Source organism: Myodes glareolus, chromosome 7 (genome assembly GCF_982192425.1).
Source record: "Myodes glareolus chromosome 7, mMyoGla1.1, whole genome shotgun sequence".
NCBI classification, from domain to species: Eukaryota; Metazoa; Chordata; class Mammalia; order Rodentia; family Cricetidae; genus Myodes; species Myodes glareolus.
In genome coordinates, this window is record NC_142032.1 from 879,355 (window position 1) to 886,170 (window position 6,816).

The 6,816-nt window shown below is 40.5% G+C and overlaps 1 long non-coding RNA gene across 1 annotated transcript; it reads left to right on the plus strand.

Moving 5' to 3' along the window:
- Positions 1 to 1,506: 1,506 nt before the first annotated feature.
- Positions 1,507 to 5,908, plus strand: LOC148121278 (uncharacterized). The gene is made up of 2 exons (XR_015738310.1): positions 1,507 to 4,921; positions 5,230 to 5,908. It is a non-coding gene; the product is annotated as an uncharacterized LOC148121278 (long non-coding RNA).
- The last annotated feature ends 908 nt before the right edge of the window (positions 5,909 to 6,816 follow it).

Sequence of the window (6,816 nt, forward strand, 5' to 3'; positions counted from 1 at the left end):
CCAGTTGAGACAGAGCTCAATACAACACTGTTTTGGAGTTGACTGATACTGAATAAGTCATTCTCTTTCTGTGACTACCTGACTTCTGATGGTGGGAACCACAGGTGGCCTTTTAAAGATGTCATTGCTTACCCTTGTTCAGTATCTGGTCTGAAATTCACATAGGAAAAAACTTGGCCTCTGGATTTGGGGATCTGAGTGTGTTTTCTCTTTTGACCTGTGTTAGTCCTGTGGCCAAGGGAATTTATCTACCTGTTCTGAGATTCAGTTTCCCTAAGCAGTGAGGATACTAAGAGCACCCCAGAGTTTTGCAACAAGCATCTAATGAGACAGTATGTGTAATGTTGTAAGTGACCACACATAGTTACTGGTACAGCAGCTGATGGGTGTGGTTGGGGGGTAACACTGCCCTATGCGATGTTCAGATCTCTTACGTTCTCCTATGCACAGAGATGATGGAAACTTGTCTTGCATGAGGCAGAGAGTCTTTGGTTGAATGCTTTGGATCCCGCCCTCAGATAGGTCTGAACTAAGTTATCTGGGCAGGGAAAGTGGGAAAGGAGACTATCCAGCACCCTCCAAACATGTGTTTAGAAGCATGGTGGAATTAGCCATCCTTTCCCCTATTGGCGATAATGTGTGTACCCAAATATTTATGGAACTGGCTCCTTATTTGTGATTACATGACATAGATAGACGTCAGTAGGTCTGTGGGACTGAAACAGCTTGGAGAACACAAGTGCTTCTTAGCTCATTTGTTCCACTCCGTTCCCTTCCTCTCCCCTTGGTGAGTCTTCCCATGGCTCTCCTGCTGGGTGGGGCCAATCAGGTCTTTCATAGCCATTTGTGTAAGTCTGAATGAAATTTTCTCTTTTGACTATTATTAATGTGAGGAGAGATCTTTGGGGGCAGTTTAGTCTCTGCAGATTCTTTAAAGATATTTTAAATTTGTTATTTGACAGTTCTATATATGCATAAATGTTTATTGAACATATCCAGCCAGAATCCTCCTCTTACCCCCTGTGGAGCACCCCACTAAATAATTTCCCCTCCCACTTTCTTTTCCTCTTCTTTTTCTACTCTTTTTCTGGGTGTAGGGCACATCCAGTTAGTACTGACTACATATGAATGAGTGTTGGGCCACTCACCCACGCGTGGATAACCTACCAGCAGCCACACTCCAGAATAAAAATTACTTCCTCTCCTATAATAGCTGTCAATTACCAATAATCCCTTAGCTAGGGCTGGGACCTCATGAATCGTCTCCTTTCCATGCTACAGTATTGACTGACTTGATCTTTTTTTCCAGGTTTTTTTTATTATTATTATTAAAAATTTTTCACCTCCCCCTCCTCCCATTTCCCTCCCCCTCCCCGACTGACTTGATCTTGTGTGATTAACCATAGCTGCTGTGAGTTCGTGAGTGGCATGGCCCTGTCATGTCCAGAAGATAGCTTTTTTAGTATTCTTCCCTATATTTTGACTATTACGTTCTTTGTGCCCCTTTCCCCTATGCCTTGTGGGGTGGGGCAGCTGGGTGAGTTGATATAAATGTCCCATTTAGAACTAGTGCTCAGCAGTCATTTATTCAATGCACTTTTACTATTTGTGAGTCTCTGAGGCATTGACTGCTGCCCACTGCAAAAGAAGCTTTCTAACCAAAATTGATAGCAGCACTAATCTGTGGCTATAAACAAATGGTTAGAAGGCAGTTTGACAATACAGCCATTTAGCAAAACAACAATAGTAAGTTTCCCTCTAGGGTCAATTACCTTTACACTCATGGGATTTTGATTAAATTTATATGACCAGACATGAATTACTTCCTGTGGAATAAGCCACAATCCAAGCAGAAAACAGTTATCCCGTAACAGCCATACCACTATTATACCAGTAGACACATGTTGCTGAGCAGGTTGGTCATACAGCTTGTAGGGTCCACCATGGGTAAGTCCATTGATGACTTTTCTCACTTGGCGGCTTTCATGGCACCTTCTGGCTCTATAAAGCTAACCACCAGATAGGAAGTTTCCAGGTAAGTTCCAGCTAGTTTCATATATGTTCTCCAACCAAAGAATGTAAGATCTTCAGCAACAGAATCATCCATCTACTATGGAAGACAACAAAAGGCAGTGTCAGTAGCTTGTGTTGTCTCAGGGGATCTCTCGAGCCTCCATGATAAATATTCTTAGAGGCATCCCACACTTGGCACTGAGATTTTCATTTGATAACCAGTATTCTGGGAGAAGCATTATTCATCCATGCAGGGATGTTCTAACTCTGTTTTGTTTTGTTTGTTTGTTTTGGTTTTTTGAGTCAGAGTTTCTCTGTGCACCTCCAGTTGTCTGCAACCCACTTTGTACACCAGGTTGGCCTTGAGCTCACAGAGATTCGCCTCTGCCTCCAAGTGCTGGGATTAAAGGCGTGCATCACCACACTCACACTAAACTCCTTTTTTTTAAAAAACTGTTTTTAATTAGCTTATGAAAACAGTGGGATTCCATAGGCATTTTCATACATACCCTTTTCATGTGTTTATTTCCTGTTGTCTTTATGGCTCTTTGGGATGTGCAAATATTTTGATCAGTTTTTTAAAAGTAGGTTCTCCCTCATTATTGACCAAACAGTTGAGTTTTGAAAATTCTATGTATCTATGTAAACTTTATCCAGGATTTTTTAGATATATTTTTGTTTACTATTATTTTCCCATCTATGTTTTGTAGTTGGAATTTTCTTTGGACCACCAACCAGCTCCCAGATAAAGACATGGAGACTTATTATTAACTATGAATGCTCCACCTTAGCTTAGGCTTGTCCCACTGGCTGTTTAAACTTAATTTAACCTATTTCTATTCATCTGTGTTTTGCCTTTGGGACTTCTTTCACTCTGTATGTCCTGCTTTCCTGCTTCCTCTGTGTCTGTCTGTCTGGCCCCAGTGTCTTCTTGTCATCTCCCTCCCACATCCCCAGCCTAAATCCCTACTCCTACTTACGCTTCCTGCCTATACCTCCTTCTTCACTATTGACCATTCAGCTTTTTAGACCAATCAAGTGCCTTAGGCAGGCAAGATAAAACAACAACACATTTTTACATAATTAAACAAATGCAACACATTTTTATATAGTTAAACAAATATTCTGCAACAGTGTTTATCTTTTTATTTTCCCTCTTCAGTCATTAGGTCTTCTTTTAATCTCTCTATTCTGTTTCATTTATATATTCGTTTCTTTTGATGACAGCATTCACTGTCTTGGTCACTATAGTCTTTTCCAACTTTGATATACTTTTTCAAACTACTGTCCGGTCTTAGTTACTTTTCTATTGCTGTGATAGTTCACCATCACCAAAGCAACTTAGAAAATGCTTAATTTGGCTTGTGATTTCAGATAGAGCCCATCATAGAGCAAAGGAATAGCTGAGAACTCACATATCGAGAGAAAGAGAGAGAGAGAGAGAGAGAGAGAGAGAGAGAGAGAGAGAGAGAACTCAGTGGAAATTACATGAGCCTTTTGAAACCCCCCAAACTGGCCCCAAACCTCCTCCAACAAGGCCACACCTACTAATCCTTCCCAAATAGTCACCAGCTGGTACCAGGTATTTAAACCTATGAGCTATGGGACCATCTCACTCAAACCATCACTGCCTAGAATACTGAGAACCAAAGAGCACCTGTCTTATTCCTGATTTTATGGGGGAAAGAGTTTTAGATGATGATGGTTGTTTTGTTTTGTTTTCTTTGAGACAGGGTCTCACTAAGTAGCCATGACTGGTCTGTAACTCTCTATGTGGATCAGGATGTCCTTGACAGAATAGAAATCTGCCTGCCTCTAGCTCCTGAATGCTGGGATTAAAGACATGTACCCCCTGGCCAGCTTGCTGCTGCTGCTGCTGCTGCTGCTGCTGCTGCTGCTGCTGCTGCTGCTGCTGCTGCTGCTGCTGCTGCTGCTGCTGCTGCTGCTGCTGCTGCTGCTGCTTCTTCTTCTTCTTCTTCTTCTTCTTCTTCTTCTTCTTCTTCTTCCTTCTTCTTCCTTCTTCTTTCTCCTTCTCCTTCTCCTTCCCCCCCCTCTTCTTCTTCTTCTTCTTCTTCTTCTTCTTCATAATCATCACCATCATCATCATCTGAGACAGGATCTGGCTATGGATTTTTCACTGTCCCTGAACTCACAACTTTTCTGCCTTAGGCTCCAACTGCTCGGCTAACAAGGGAACACCACTATGCTCAGATTTTCAGTTTTAATCATTAAGTATGTTAGCTCTAGGGTGTTTCTCTGTAGATCTCTTGTAAGTTTGGGATTGTTCACTTTCCTCCTGGGTAATTATTTTTATTTTGAAAATTTATTTTTACTTAAAAACTATGTGTATGTATGTGTGTGGGTTGTGCACATGCATGTGATGCCTACAGAGGCCAGAAGAAGGCATCAGATTCTCTGGAGCTGGATTCCATGTGTTTGTGAGACCCTTGATGTCATGAGTGCTGGCAGAACTCTAGTCCTTTGCAAAGTATGTGCTCTTAACGACTAAGCCATCTCTTCAGTCCTGGGAATTCTTTAAATAAAAAAGAATAAGAGATAGATGTTAAATTTTTGTCAAATATCTTTCCAGAATCTGTTGAGATAACTAGTTTCTGTTTATAGTTTATTAATATTATGAAATAAATTGACTGATCTTTTAAAATGGTAAACCATTATTTGATATCAAACCACTATCAAATCTCAAGATATAAAGCCATCACGAGTGTTGTTTGATCAATTTAAAAAAGTTCATTTTGAGATGGTTTGATACTTGTTTTATTGACCAAAATTTTTGTAATATTGAATGTGCACACAAAAAGTATGTGCCTCCTGCCAGGTGAAGTCTCCTGAGCATTGGTATGGCCAGATGGACTGACAACCTTACCTCTTCTGGACCAATAGTGGTGTGGTAAGTCCTTCTGTATATGTGTTGTTTTTATTGGTTAATGAATGAAGCTGTTTCAGCCAGTGGCTTAGCAGAATAGAGCAAGGCAGGAATTCCAAGAAGATAGAGGAGAAAAGAAGGCAGAATCAGAGAGATGCTATGTAGCTGCCAAAGGAGAAAGACGCCTGTGGAAGCCCTCTGGAACTTTGCCAGTAGCCACGACCTGTGGTGATGCACAGGTTAATTTAAGATATAAGAGCTAGCAAACAATGTGCCTAAGTGATTGGCCAACCAGTGTTTTAATTAATAAAACTTCTGTGTAATTATTTCAGATCTGGGCGGCCGGGAATGAACAAGCAGCCTCCGCCTACATAGTAGTGATTATGTCCTGCCTTGTGAAGTCTCCTGAATATCAACGTGGCCAGGTGGCTTGATGTTCCTCTTCTGGACCTGTAGTAAAAGGGATTATTATAATATCTTTCTTGATTTATAGTTTTTTTCCTTCCTGTATTTGACATTCTGCTACCTAGGACAGAAACATTTGGAATTGTTCTAACCTCAGAATAGGCTTATTCCTCATTATGAAATGCTTTATTTGTTCCTGGCAATGTTCTTTGCTTGGAGATGTGTTATGCTTGCCTATAGTATCAGCACTTGAGAGGAAGAGGCAGGAGGATCAGAAGTTCAGGGTCATCACCTCCTATGCAGTGAATTCAAGACTAAGCTGGTTACAGGTCTCAAACAATTAAAAGATCACCTCACCTTCTTTCATATTGTTTCTGAGGAGAAATATGCTGTAATTATTCTCTTTGTTCTTTTGTTAAAAAGTATGTCATTTTAAACTCTGCCTGCAAGATTGTACTGTTTGTAATTGATTTTGAACAATTTGACTGTAATGCACTTGGGAACTATATTCTTTATGTTTCTTTAGTTTTATTGTGTTAAAGCCTTTGTGTCTATGAGTTAAAGTTTTCATTAAATTTGGAAAAGTTTTATTGAGGATTTCTTGAACTGTGTCTTCCCCTTGCCCTCTGTCTTAGTTTGGGTTTCTATTGCTGTGAAGAGACACCATGACCACAGCAAGTATTATAAAGGTAAAAATTTAGTTGCGGGTGGCTTATGGTCCAGAGGTTCAGTTCATTATCTTCATGGTGGGACATGGTGCAGGAAAAGGATCTGAGAGCTGTATACCTGGATCTACAAGCAGCAGAAGGAGTCTGTGTAGTGGGCATAGCTTGAGCATGTATACGACCTCAAATTCTGCCTCCACAGTGACATATTTGCTCCAACAAGGCCACACCACCTCCTAAGAGTGTTATTCCCTGGATACCAAATATTTAAACACGAGTCTGTGGGGGCCATATCTATTGAAACTACCACACCCTCGTTTTTCTTCTTTCTCTTCAGAGACTCTATTACACATAGACTAAGTTGTTTAATGTCTCACAGTTTATTGATATTTTGATTAGTTTTTAAAAAAGTTTTCTGGTGTTTGGTCTCAGAATCTCTTGTGTCTTTAAACTGAATAAAATTTGTAAAGAAACTAAGACTTTGAGATATGATATAACTCATGCCCTGCATGATATCATGCTAGAAATTTAATTTTGTTTTTAGTTACTTGGAATTAAAGGTAGCATTCTATTTCTAGAAGGATGTTATTTCTAGGATCTTTATGTTAGAGAACACTGGGTAGCAGAAGTGGGCCCCAACAAGTTGGAGAAGTTGTCTTAGTTAGGGTTTCTTTTGTTGTGAAGAGACACCATGACCATGGCAATGCCTCTCTCTCTCTCTCTCTCTCTCTCTCTCTCTCTCTCCCATGACAAGGTTTCTCTGTGTAGTCTTAGTTGTCCTGGAACTCACTCTGTAGCCCAGGCTGGCCTTTAACTCAGAGATCCACCTGCCTCTGCCTTCTTAGTGCT